At 59.3% G+C, this 12,273-nt stretch overlaps 1 long non-coding RNA gene across 1 annotated transcript; it reads right to left on the bottom strand.

Moving 5' to 3' along the window:
• Positions 1-4,516: 4,516 nt before the first annotated feature.
• LOC115275194 lies at positions 4,517-7,715 on the bottom strand. Its single transcript, XR_003901422.1, has 2 exons — positions 7,510-7,715; positions 4,517-5,213 (listed from the first exon to the last, which is right to left on the bottom strand). It is a non-coding gene; the product is annotated as an uncharacterized LOC115275194 (long non-coding RNA).
• Between the last annotated feature and the right edge of the window lie 4,558 nt (positions 7,716-12,273).

The raw sequence follows: 12,273 nt of genomic DNA, 5'->3' as shown, positions 1-12,273 counted from the left end.
TCGCACGCCCGCCGCGGGGGCCCGCCCCTCCCGCCGCTGACGTGCCCGCCCGTTGGCCGGGCTGGCAGGTCCCGCCCCGCGACCCGCCCAACCGACGCTGCCGATTGGGCCGTTTGGACCCAGGCAGGCGCCCTAGCGGGGATTGGTTCACTCTCGGGCCCGCCCCGGGGGTGGATACAGCTTGGCTCATTGGCCCGCGGAGATGCCGGTCATGAGGTGGGGGGGTTGGCGGGAAGCGGGCGCGGAGAGACGAACCTACAGCCTCGACCTCTGAGGGGCTCGGAACTGGCGTCGGAGGTCAGAGGAGCGACAACGGCCACCTGGGAACGGCTGTACGGCGGGCAGAGCCTTCGAAGGGCCCCTCACCCACAGACCCCTCGGAGGCCGGGGCGAGGGTCACGCAGTAGCCCTAGGGAGGGACGCCCGGCGGGTTCTGTCGGTGGAAAGTGCCAGCCCCGCTGTGGGGGATACTTGAGTCCGAGCCCGATGTTGGGTGGGCATAGAGCTTACTTTAGACATCAGTACCTAACAGCTGGCCCGGGGCGCCTGGGCGGCTCAGTCGGTTAAGTGTCCGACTTTGGTTCAAGTCATGATCTCACGGTTCGCGAGTTTGAGCCCCGCGTCGGGCTCTGTGCGAGCGCGGAGCCTGCTTTGGCTTTCGTGTCTCCTTCTTTGCCTCTCCCCTGCTCGCGCTCGCTCTCGCGCGCGCTCTCTCAAAAAACAAACACTAAAAATATGTGTGTATTTTTTTAAGTGGCCCAAAGTGGCAGAGTCCGGGCCAGAGGCCCTTTCAGAGTCTCTGGACCCAGAGGGGACCCACTGTGGGGCCCCAGCGGCTCAGGCGCCAGGAGAGTGCTCCGGGTGTAGAGTGGCCAAAGCGGACGGATGAGGTTGAAAATACCTTCCGTTGCCCAGCACCCGACTCTTACTCTGCATGTCTCCTGGTTCACGACAGCCAGGAAAGTGGGAAGTTGGGGCGCAGCGCCATCAGATCAGGGCTCCAGGCTGGGGGCCTGTGAACGCCCCGAGACGGTGCAAACTTGGTGTGCCTGAGTGCACATGGTTGGTTGTGGCCCATGCGTGTCTTCACCGACGTGGGGACCGTTGGAGGGGGCACGCCCCACTTCAGCAGACAGAACCAGCAACCCCCCCCAAATTCTACTGAGCGGGGAATTCTGCATCCCAGAGCAGAAGCCACACTTGATCTTAGCCAAAGGGCCGAGAAGCGATGAGCAGAAGCCAATAAAATAGAATAGGAAAAGAACAGGGAAGATAGATGAAGCCAAAAGATAGTTCTTTGAAGATATTTTTTTAAATGACAAACCTCTTAACTATGTTCACCAAGAAAAAAGATAACCAACGTCAAGGATGAAAGAAGGGTTACCACTACAGACCCTAAACATACTAAAAAGCGGGGCGCCTGGGTAGCTCAATCATTTAAGCATCTGACTTTGGCTCAGGTCGTGATCTCATGAGTTCGATGCCCCCGACGGGCTCTGTGCTGACAGCTCGGAGCCTCGAGCCTGCTTCATATTGTGCCTCCCTCTCTCTGCCCTTCCCCTGCTCACTGTCTCTTTCTCTCAAAAATAAACATTTAAAAAATTAAAAACAAATGGACAAGGATGTGGAGAAATGAAATCTCCTACAAATGGTGCACTTTGGGAAAAAGCCAAACTATAGCGTTTCCATGTGGCATCGGGCGGGGCGCCTGGGTGGCTCAGTCGGCTAAACCATGTGGCATCGGGCGCTGTCAGGGCTGGCTTAGCACACACAGGTCCACGCAGAAACTTGCGTACTGTGTGCTCACAGCAGCAGGACTCACGACAGCCAAAAGTGGGGGGAAAACAGATCCCCATCCACGGACCAACGTACAAACCCCACGTGCCCGCCGCGCACGCGCACGCCCCTCGGCCGCGAGCAGGAGCGAGGCGCCCGCCGCCCCGCAGACGGACCCTGGACGCACGATGTCCGGGAGGGAACCGGACACGGGAGGCCACGCGGGGTGGGAGTCCACGTGCGGGACCGTCCGGAACAGGCCCGTCCACGGACGGGAGGGGCTGTCGGTACCAGAGGCTGGGGAGGGAGGGGGAGGGACTCTTGCTGGGGACGAGTTGCTTTTGGAGTGCCGGGACGTTCTATCGCAGGTGAACTGACTGAGGTTTACAGAGAGGAAGCCACCTGTCCCAGTCCACAGTGGCGCTGGGACTTCAGGTTACGGGGGTGGGGAGGAGGTTCTAGTGGGAGACCCGGGCTAAATGCGGAGGCTCTAGGTTGTAGGTTGTAGGTGAGGGGCTAGGTTGTGGAGGGCCCCATAATACAGATAAAGCGCCCCAAGGTACAGGTGGGGGACCCCAGATTACAGGTGAGAGCTCCAGAATATAAATGGTACCCCCAGGGAATATCAGAGCGCCCCAGGTAACAGACAGGGACCCCAGGCTATAGGTGCGAGCCTGCCAGCCTCTCGGGGACTCAGGCCTCGCCTCTGCCTTCATCTCCTCCCACTCTCTCCCTCACACCCCTCATTTCTCCTGCCCATCCCGTGAGCCCCCTACACACAGACCTTTGTGCCCAGCTGGCCCCCTTGCAGAGACCCGCTTCCTCTCACACATTCCCCCAGCTCTGCCTCCCTTTACCCCCTCCTCCAAACCGGGGACAGAGGAAGCCAGCGGTCCTGGGCACACTCCTGGCTGGCTGCTCCATCCTGCAACCCCACCCATTCAACGGGAGTCCTAAATGTCGGGTTCGTGACCCTAGGCCCATCCCTCTCCATGGACCCAGCTCAGCCCCGTGTCCATAGAATAGGGGTCCTAGGAGCCAGAGGCGTCCTTTCGAATTGAGGCTATAGCCCCGCGGGACCCAGCCGTGGCTCCGGGTTACGCTGTGGCTGCCACCGGTGAGAGCCGTGCGGGCTCCTCTGCAGCCGCCAGGGGGCAGGCGCGCACTGCGCCGAGGCCCCCGGACCGCACGTGCGCGGGCGCGGGCGCGTGTCTGCGTCCGCACGTGGGTCGATGTGTGCGAACGGAATGTCGGGACCGCAGGGTTTGAAGCCCACACATGATCCCTCAGGGCGGTGACCCTCTGGACCATCATTGTCATCCCTTGTGGGACCTTGTTACCCGTCTGGTCACAGATGGGGCAGGGATGTCCGGCGTCGCACCCCACAGTCCACCGAATCTCTTCCCCTGGCACTGTGGGCCTGGTGTCATCCTCTCTGGGGGGGCCTGGGCACCGTGGGCGGTGAACGGCGTCCCCAGCCCCCACTCAAGCGATGCCCGCAGTGCCGCTGTCCTGACCACAAGTGTCCCCTGGGGGCAGAACTGTCCCCAGTTGGGAATCTGCGTTAGAGATACACAGAGGAGCATTTATGGATGAAAGGGTATGGCGCCTCGGATCCTGCTTTGGACTACTCCCAGGCCCGGTGTAGGCCTGAAGTATCTGGGAGAAGGGTCCTGAGGTGGCCCCCGGGCTTTCTAATTTTAGGTAAAAGGTTTCTTGATGGTTCCTGAGAGGGGTCCCCCCCATGCCCCAGAGCCTGCAAATGTGGCCGCGCTTGGAAATAGGGTTTCTGCTGTAGTTACCAAGCTAGGGATCTTGAGATGAGACCATTCGGGATTACTTAGGTGAGCCCTAGATTTAGTGACAACTGTCCTTATATGAAACACACAGGGGACATTTGACAAAGAGGTCCAGGTGTCAATGACGGCAGTGACGGAGGGAGCCTCAGCCACGAGCGCAGGGCCCCTGAAGCCCCTGGAGGCTGGCGGAAGCAGGAGGGGGTCCTGGGGCCTCAGGGAGCGGGGCCCACCACACCTGGATCTTCGACTTCTGGCTCCAGAACTGGGAGAGGATGAATTTCTATTGTTCATATTGACTTATTCTAAGTCACCCTGTGAGCGGTCCTCTGTCACAGCTGTGCTAGGACAGTAACACAGCAGCTTACTGAGAATTACAAAGTGGACAAAAGCATGGAAGTGTGTAATCACCAGCATAATTGATGAATAAGGTATCTTCTTCACCCCCGAGCCCCCCTCACACCCCTCACGGGGGCCGCCGGATCCGTCTGCCTTCCTTCCCAGGAAAGGATCAGGTGCGCCCCTTGTAGCTTGGTCCTTTATGACGTCACACGAGCGGAACCGCGTGGTCAGGCGGCGGGGTCTTCCACTCCGGCGAGTCACTTCGAGATTCATTCACGTTCTCGTTCTCTTCGCGTTCCTGCGACCCCTTGAACGGACGGCCCACGGCCTTGTCAGCCACACGGGGGGCTTCCTGCTGTGGCGACCGTGAATCGCGCTGCTATGAGCACGCAGGTTTTGTAGGGACAGAGTTGTCATTTCCTTTAGGTAACGCCTAGGAGCACACGGCCCTTTTGTTTCCCTTCTTGAGGAAAAGGCCAGACTCCGAGGGGTTAGGCTCCCGGCGGGCGGCAGTGTTTGGGCATCTGTTTGGGGGGTTCTGTTTTCCCGTTCCAGTGGGTGACACGTCGTTTTTTATTCTCGATTTTTTTTACCCAAGGAGCTTCAAGTGTTTACATATTTATTTTCTGAGACAGAGAAGGTCCAGGTCGCAGCTGAATTGTCACCTCCTCAGGAGCCTCCCGGCCAAACACCCCCCCGCAACACGCACGTCGCCCCACGAGTTCCACGTGCGGGCCGCTGTCGACGCAGCCGGGTTCGCCCCGGTCCCCGGCACAAGTCCATGCCCGGGGGGCTCCTCCTCCTCCGGGAAGCCGCTCCCCGGCTGCCCGAGGGGCATCGTGAGAATCGTGGTTGGGGGGCGCTGGCCCCGAGTCCGCTGCTGCCTCCAGGCCGGGGCCGCTCCTCCCTCCCACGGTCCGCCAGCAACGAAGGAGACGGCTGGGCTCCGGGAGGTGCCCGTGTCACTGTCCAGGGACGTGAGAGCAGGTCAGCCAACCTGTCCTGTGAAGGGCCAGAGGTCAGCTCTCCTCAGCTTTACCGGCCCAACAGACTCTGTCACAGCTGCTCGACTCTGCTGGTGTATCATGAAAGCAGCCGCAGACCAGCGAAAGCGTGTGGCTGTGCCAATAAAACTTTATTAACAGACACTGATGTCATATCCCTTCATGTGTCACAAAATAACTCTTCTTCTGAGTTTTTCCAGCCACTTAAGCACAAACATTTGGAGGCATCCAGCTGGCTCAGTGACTCTTGATCTCAGGGTCGTGAGTTCACGCTCCACTTTGGATGTGGGGTTTGCTTTAAAAAACAAAAAGGAGGGGCACCTGAGGGGCTCAGGTCATGATCTCACGGTCCATGGGTTCACGCCCTGCATCAGGCTCTGTGCTGACAGCTCAGAGCCTGGAGCTGCTTCGGATTCTGTGTCTCCCTCTCTCTCTGCTCCCTCCCCTGCTCAAGCTCTGTCTCTCTCTCTGTCTCTCGGAAAATAAGTAAACATAAAAACACAAAAAGGAGACCAAGCATAAAGGTCTTAGTGCCATGCGGTCTGCGTCAGGACAGCAACCGGCTGGACGTCCCCTCTCAAGGAGCCATCGGCCTCAAGTTCAAGCCTTGAGCTGCTCTCTGGAGGCGGTTGAAGGAGCCAGGAGGTGCAGACAGGCGTGAGTCTTCAGGACGTTCCTGAAGGTCCTGGATCTGGCCATGCCTGCAGCTGGATCAGCAGGGGCGACTTTGCCACTCCCTGGGGGGGGGGGCACCTGGCAGTGTCTGGAGACATCTGTGGCTGTCATGCCAGGGTCTCCCGGCATCCGGTGGGTAGGGATCCGGAAGGCTGCTCCACACAAGGAACCGTCTGGCCCCAAATGTCAGCAGGGCTGCTGGGGAGAGCCCGGTGCTCCCTCTATCCCTGGACCTTTCAGTACCACGAACAAAAAATTCCCATTTACCAAAGAAAGCTGGTTTCAGTTGCAGTTTCTGTCACTTGCAACCTAAAGACTGTGATCAATGTGGGATATGAGCCTCGAGCAGGGGGTTTTGGATACCAGAGTGCAGATGGCGCTGGCCAGGGCCGGGGCGGGGCCGGGGCCGGGGCGGGGCCATTTTGTGTCCTCCATTTCCTTGTAGACCCGCAGGCAAGTTGCAAAGACAGCATGAGGAGCCCCGTGTGCCCGATGCCCGGCCCTCAGTGTGCGTGTCTCACGTGGAGGACATTGGTCACTGATATATGATTTCATCTCCTCCGTGTGTTTAAGATTTCTGGGGGCGCCTGGGGGGCTCGGTCAGTTAAGCATCTGACTCCGGCTCAGGCCATGATCTCATGGTTCGTGGGTTTGAGCCCCGCATCGGGCTCCACAATGACAGTGCAGAGCCTGCTTGGGATTCTCTCTCTCCCTCTCTCTCTGCCCCTCCCCTGTTCTCTCTCTCTCTCAAAATAAATGAGCATTAAAAAAAGGGCTTCCCTATTATCTAACACATACCACATAGTACATTACACGCCACAACCTCTTCATTACTCAGGACGTGTGTCACCCGCTCTGCTGACAAGCCCAGGGTCCAGCACAGGCTCCTGGGAAGGACCAGATGGTGAATGTCTCTGGCTTTGTGGGTCAGGTGGTCTCTGTCACTACAACTCGACTTGCCTGCAGTAGACAGATGGGTGCGGCCACGTGCCAACAAAACTTTATTTACAGGGGCGCCTGGGGGGCTCAGTCGGTTAAATCTGTGACTGGCTCAGGTCATGATCTCACCATTCATGAGTTTGAGCCCTGTGTCAGCTCTGTGCTCACAGCTCAGAACCGGCTTCAGGTTCTGTGTCTTCCTCTCTCTGCCCCTCCCCCACTCACGTTCTGTCTCTCTCAAAAAATAAACAAACATTAAAAAAAAGTAGGATTCTATAATTTCCCCCTGATGTCCCTTTTCTGCACCAGGACCCCATCAGAACCCTACGTGACACCCAGCCGTCCCGTCTCCTTAGGCCCCTCTGGGGTGTGACACCTGATCAGGTTTCCCTTGAGTTTGAAGGCTGGACAGCGTTGAGGGGGTATTTTATAAAACGTCCCTTGACTGGGGTCTGTCCGGTGTTGCTCTGCGGGTCAGGCGGGTGAGGGGCGATGTGCCCTTCCCGTCCGGCTGTGTCAGGGGCGCCTGCTGCCCGCACGGCCGCTGGGCACACGCCCGGCCGGAGCCCTGCCCTGGTCCGCCGGCGTAGGCGTGGCTTTAGGGTGGGAGCATGTCCATCGCCCTTCCTTGCCAGCGTTGATCGTCTTCTTTCTAGGTTCTTCTTCTTTTTTTTTTAATTAAGTAGGCTCCACACCCAAGGCCCCCACGTCCCTTGTCCCTCAGGAGCCCCATGTTGAGTCTGGGAGTCAGCCAGCCCCCAGGCGCCCTGGGGCTCCCTTCAGGGCAGGGCAGACCCGAGGTGAAGGCTCGGCAGCCCCAGCACAAGTGACTGTGGTGCTCAGGGCAGGTGCTCAGCTGGAGGACCGCCCGGGGAGGGTCAGTGCCTGGCCCTTCGTTCCCTGTGCCCCGGTGTGATCTACACGGTCACCCCCCACTGTCCACCTCGTAGCCCGATCCCCTTCCGTCCTGCACTCACCTGGGCCCCTCCTGCAGCCTCACCGCTTCCGAAGCCCGCCGTGCCCTAGCTGCCCCTCTGCTGGGGCTCCACACCTCCATGGCTCCCCAAGGCTCTGGGGACAGAGTCCCTGTCTGACGTGGGGCTGGTGTGAGTCCTGGGTGAGGGGGCATCCTCAGGGTCCTCAGCCCCTCAGCTCCCGTCCAGCTCAAGCCTGGCTCACCACAGACCCTTGACAGAAAGAAATGCAGAGCATGGCTCCTTTGTTTGACTTTGGGACCGCAGCTCGGCCTCCTCAGACCTCTGTCTTGCCACCAGAGGAGCTTTAGATGTGGCCACCGTGGCCCCCACCCACCACACCACGCCATTGCTCCATCACCTTCAATGGCTCCCTACTGCCCCAGGATAAAGGCTGCTCTAGCTTTCCAGGCACATTGCGACCCGCCTTGGCTCACTTGGCCCCTCCCAGTCACACTCTCTCGCCCTGGAGCCCTGCACATGCTTCCTGGATGCTCTCCCTCCTTGGGGCCTTTGCACATGCTGGGCCCTCTCCCTGACACTCCTTCCCTCTTCCACCTCCCTCCTACCTGCTTCACAACCTCGGGCCTCAGGGCCAGCCCTCAGCCAGCCCAAGGGGTGCTCTGGGGGCGGGGGGCCCTCGGCCAGCCCAAGGGGTGCTCAGGGCCCTCGCCCGGCCTGACGGGTGCTTGGGCAGACATCACATTTAACCTCCGCAGCCTTGGAAGGTGGGAAGTCCTGTCTGGGGCGGACCTCAGACCCACCGGACAGGTTTGCAGTCTCCTGCCACTGTCCTGGCTCAGAGGCAGCCCTGGTCGGGCTAGGCAAGATCCTCCGCTGGCACGGGCAGGGCCAGGCGGCGGCCAGAACCGCCAAAGGACAGGTGCAGCAAGTGGGGGGTGTGCCTGCCACAGGGAGGCGGCTGGACGGGGCGGGGTCAGCTGGGGAGGCCCTGCGAGGCCGGAGGAGACAGGGAGTGATGGAGGAGGGGAGTACAGACATGGCTGGTGTGAGTTGGGCACGCGGGTTGCTCCTGCCTCAGTTTCCCTTTCTACACCAAGGGAAGGGCTTGAGAGGGAGAGAGAAGAGGGGCGCAGGAGGAGGGATGGGAAAAGGGGGAGGAGGGGCAAGAGGCAAGGGGCCAGAAAGGACCAGTCAGGGGCTGGTTGGGGGGGCAGGCTGGGGAAGTGGGTGCAGAAAGGAGAAGTGTGGCCAGGGACCCAGCGGGAGGCGGGCAGGGAGGTGCTCCCGCTGCTGGGGAACGTGGGGGCTTTCCAGAATCTGGAGAAACAGGAAGCACCCCGGCCCCGCCCCCACCCCCTGGGCAGGGCCGGGCCGCCCACCTGCCCCACCTCACCTGCCCAGGTCCTGGGTGGGGGGTCCGCTCCCTGGGTGAGCCCTCCACCCGCCTCATTCTCCCAGCCTGCACTCTGGGCACAGCCCTGGAGTCCTTCCCAGGAGGGAAACTGAGGGGCAGCCCAAGAATCTCCCCGTGGACCCACTGGGAAGCCCCAGGGACCTGGCGTTCGGGGCTCTCTGACTTTTCTGCTGTTTGAAACCATTTAAACCGCAAGAGTGGATGCGCGCCGTGAGCACTCTGTGCGCAGAGCAGGTCGGTCCGGGCCGTGCCCATTGGGCAGGCGAGAACACTGAGGTTCAGAGGGGTCCCTGGCCTGACTGTGGGACGCCATTTCTGCTGTGGTCTCCCCGTGCGGGACTGCCCAATCTCACCAATAAAAACAGGACTCCCGGTTACATGTGAACTTTCTGTACATGGAGGCTACTTCTTCTGCATAAGTATGTCACGTACCTGGAATTCAAACTTAACTGAGCGCCCTGTATTTTACGTGGTGACCTACTTCCTCAAGCCTGGTCGACATGTCCGAGGGATGGCTAGGGGGCCCTGCATGGGACTGAGACAGAGGGAGGGCGTGGGGGGCGGCTCTTTGACCAAAACCAGACCCTCACCAGACACATCCAGTCTTCTGTGAGCCTGATTCCCACCGGAGGAGGGGACCTGGGGCACATCTGAGGAGTGGGGCAGGCTCCCCCGAGGGTGACGACTTCTTCAGCCCGAGCCAGGAAAGCCGGGGCTGTACAGGGCCCCATCCCAGCCTTTGATCACCGTTATTTAAAAAACATGGGGCACCTGGGGGGCTCAGTCAGTTGAGCCTCTGACTTCAGCTCAGGTCATGATCTCACAGTTCGTGGGTTCGAGCCCCGCGTCAGGCTCTGTGCTGACAGCCAGCTCAGAGCCTGGAGCCTGCTTCGGATTCTGTGTCTCTTTCTCTCTCTGCCTCTCCCTTGTTCATGCTCTGTCTCTCTCTGTCTCTCAAAAATAAATAAATGTAAAAAAAAAAAAATCCTTCCTCTCCAGACCCCCCACCTCAGGCTCCATCATTATTATCTTATAGAACGCTCACTTAGGAAACTCTGTGGACTTTTGTGAGGAAAGATCCAGAAGCTCCTCTGGAAACGGTCATAATACTCAGTACGAGGCACTGTTCATTTTGCTACCTTAATAACTTAGGAGGTTATTATATACCCACCTCCAATTTACAGTTGGGGAATGAGGCGCAGAGAGATTAAGTAACTTTCCGAGGGTCACACAGAACTCCCGCGAGGTTGCTCCCTAGGCCGGGCCTTGAGCTGTGGGGCCATGTCCCTTCTGCTCTCCCAGGCCGCCTCTTGCAATTCCCTGGAAATCCCCAAATCTGACTAATTCCCTAGACATCCCCAGCCTTGGCAGATTACTCCATGCTGAGATGGCTGGACCCACCCCGGCCTGGGCAAACTGCCCCCGTTGTAGGCAAAATTACCCATGGAGACCTTGTGGTTTCCCGAGGTGGACGTGGCAGAGGTCAAGTCCAGGCTGCTCTGCGACTCGCTCCGTGGCCGCGCGCTGGCTGCTGGACGGTTCTGTGCTGCCGTTTACCCGCCAGCGACGCCCAGGTAACAGCGGGCCTGACCTCAGACAGTCACGGTGGGACCAGGGGCGGCTCCGTGCGCGTGTGCCTCAGGGCTTGGCCCGGGCTCCGCGTTCAGGGCGACCTGAGCTCCGATTAATGTCCTGCTATTGCCGCATTGAAATCCTTACTATTTGGACAAGGGGCTCGTCATCTTTCTTTCTCACTGGGCGTCAAGGTTCTGTGGCTGGGCTGGCGTGGGAGGAAACGGGAGAACGCAACCGGAAGCCATCTGTCCCCCCGTGTCAGCTTATTCGTGCTTGTGAATTTTAACTGCCTATTGCTCAATATGACTTATTTTCATTAGCTATGAAAAATAGTTTCAAAGTCAAGGCTACAACCCAAATTGCCCTAAACATACACATACCAAAGCAAAGCTCACTCCGAGTAAGTCATTTCTCCTCTCTGGACCTCAGTTTCCCCCATCTGCTCCCTTGTGCTTGCAGGCTTGGCTAGAGGTAGTCTCTGGCCTGGATTTTTGTAAATCCAAAAGGTTTTAAACATACTCATCTCCTTTATAGACCCTTACAAGTCTGTGAATGGCTTTCATTTGCCTGGACTGCCCTTCCGACTCTTGTCTATCTGGCAAACTCCTACCTGAACTTCAAAACCCCAGCTTCAATACCCCTTCCTCTATAATGTGTTAGACAGAGATTTCACCCCTCCTGGGCCCCAGGCCCGATCTTGCAGATGGGAGAGTCTGGTCCTGCCTCCATCTCCCCTAGATTGGGAGCTCCTGAGGGCAGGTTGGGAACTGAGTCCTCTGGGACCCCAGCTTTGCCCAGCTCAAGGCCAAGCGGAGAGCAGAATCTGTAAGAGTTTACTGAATAAGTAAACAAGCACATGGGGAGGTAACCTCTAATTTCAGGGGTCTGGAATAGGCCCAGGAGGCCTCTGGTTGGTGGTGAGGTGGGGCTTTCATTACTGACAACCCAGCTAGGGAAGGGGTGGTGCCTCTCAGACCTGCCTGAACCGGCCTGGCCCACCCCACGGCGGGTCCAGTGGGTTCATGTCACAGGAAATCTGCCATCTGTGCCAAAGCCGGGTCCCACCTCTTCCTGGCAGTGCCGCAAATCCGGCCTTCTTTGCATCAGGCCCCTGGAAACCCTAATGGGGAGTGAGCCAGCCCAGGGAGCAATTCAGATGCCAGCGGCTCTCCTGGAGGGGCTCTTGGCACTCTCCAGACCCCACCATGTGCTGGGCTCCACGCTGGGGGGTAGTTAGGTCCTGGGACTCCTACCGGGGTGGAGAGAGATTAATGAGCAGACAACCATTGGTGGGGAGGCATTACGGGAGAGCGCATGACTGAGTGGGGGCGGGGCAGTTTTAGATGGTTTTCAGAGAGTCTCTGACGAGGGGGCTTTAGAGCTAAGATTTGGGATCTCCAAGAACCACCCGTGTTTTAAAGGTCAGGCGTGAGAGTGCAGGGATGGAACGGGACTGGAGGTGGGACTGATTCAATTCGATCTTCGTTTGCAGAAGAGGAAACTGAGGCTCGTAAGTAAGCCATGAGCCAGGGTCCCACTAGAAACAGGAGAGGGTGAGATTCGAACCCGTGGCCCACTGAGCCCTAACCCTCCAGGGGCCTCGCGGCCCCGCCCACCAGAGGCCCCGCCCCACGGCATGGCCGGAAGTGAGAGGGGCCCCCAAGATGGCGCCCGAAACCCGGAAGTGAGCGCGGCTGAGGCGAAGCTCGGAGAGACGGAGGCGCCGCGGGCTCCGCGCCCGGCCGGACCCAGGTCGGAGGTGAGGCGCGTTCGGCCGGACCCTCGCTCCGACTCCGCCGTCCCCGCCCGGCCCG

The sequence above is a fragment of the Suricata suricatta genome, chromosome 12 (assembly GCF_006229205.1).
Source record: "Suricata suricatta isolate VVHF042 chromosome 12, meerkat_22Aug2017_6uvM2_HiC, whole genome shotgun sequence".
Classification (NCBI taxonomy): domain Eukaryota; kingdom Metazoa; phylum Chordata; class Mammalia; order Carnivora; family Herpestidae; genus Suricata; species Suricata suricatta.
This window is presented reverse-complemented; position numbering and strand designations above follow the sequence as displayed.